A 1,679-nucleotide genomic window follows, 5' to 3' on the forward strand; every position below is an offset into this window, starting at 1 on the left:
ATTTTCGCCTCCTTTTTCTTTTTTCTTTTTTTTTTTTTTTCACTGCTTTTTCTTGCTTCAAGAATCAATTTCATGATGTTTTTCAGATCATCAATAACATTTCTCTTTGTTCCTCATTCTTTCAAGAACCAACAATTTTAAACACTCATAAACAACAAGATCAAAAGACATATGCACTGTTCATTCATTCATTCAGAAAACAAAAGTTATTGCCACCACATCAATATAATTAAACTGAATTCACTAATAATTTCGAAAATTATGTACTTCTTGTTCTTTTGAATTAAAACATTTTTCTTTTAAGAGAGGTGAAGGACTAATGGGTTTTATTCATAGCTTTAAGGCATGGTTTACATACTAATGATCATGAGACACAAAAACATAGATAAACATAGCATTAAAAACCGAAAATAGAAAGAAATAAAGAACAAGGAATGAGTCCACCTTAGTGGCGTCTTCTTCTTGAAGGACCAATGATGTTCTTCAACTCTTCTATGTCCCTTCCTTGCCTTTGTTGCTCCTCCCTCATTGCTCTTTGATCTTCTCTTATTTCTTGGAGAGTGAGGGCGTGTTCATGGTGTTCCACCCTTAATTGTTCAACATTATGGCTCAAATCTTCCAAGGAGGTGCTAAGTTGCTCCCAATAGTTGTTGGGAGGAAAGTGCATTCCATGAGGCATTTGTTGATGATGCACTTCCTCATGTTCTTCTTGGAGGCCGTGAGGAGCTTCCCTTGTTTGCTCCATCTTTCTCTTGGTAATGGGCTTGTCTTCTTCAATGGAGACATCTCCTTCTATGATAACTCCAGCTGAGTAACATAGATGGCATATAAGGTGGGGGAAGGCTAACCGTGCCATGTATGAAGGCTTGTCAGCTATTTTGTAGAGTTCATTGGAGATGACTTCATGAACCTCTACTTCTTCACCAATCATGATGCTATGAACCATGATGGCCCGATCCACAGTAACTTCAGATCGGTTGCTTGTAGGGATGATGGATCTTTGAATGAACTCCAACCATCCTCTAGCTACAGGCTTGAGGTCCAGTCTTCTTAGTTGGACTGGCTTGCCTTTGGAGTCTACTCTCCATTGGGTGCCTTCCACACATATGTCCCTAAGGACTTGGTCCAACCTTTGGTTAAAGTTGACCCTTCTTGTGTAGGGGCGTTCATCACCTTGCATCATGGGTAAGTGAAACGCCAACCTCACATTTTTCGGACTAAAATCCAAGTATTTCCCCCTAACCATTGTGAGATAATTCTTTGGGCTTGGGTTCATACTTTGGTCATGGTTCCTAGTGATCCATGCATTGGCATAGAACTCTTGAACCATCAATAATCCAACTTGTTGCATGGGGTTGGCCAAGACTTCCCAACCTCTTCTTTGAATTTCATGTCGGATCTCCGGATACTCATTCTTTTTGAGCTTGAAAGGGACCTCAGGGATCACTTTCTTCTTTGCCACAACATCATAGAAGTGGTCTTGATGGCTTTTGGAGATGAATCTTTCCTTCTCCCATGACTCAGAGGAAGAAGCTTTTGCTTTCCCTTTCCCTTTTCTTGAGGAAACTCCGATCTTGGGTGCCATTGATGGTGAATGAAAAACAAAAAGCTTAGGCTTTTTACCACACCAAACTTAAAATTTGCTTGTCCCCAAGCAAAAAGAAAAGAAGAGTAGAAGA

Source organism: Arachis stenosperma, chromosome 3 (genome assembly GCF_014773155.1).
Source record: "Arachis stenosperma cultivar V10309 chromosome 3, arast.V10309.gnm1.PFL2, whole genome shotgun sequence".
In the NCBI taxonomy this organism is placed as follows: Eukaryota; Viridiplantae; Streptophyta; class Magnoliopsida; order Fabales; family Fabaceae; genus Arachis; species Arachis stenosperma.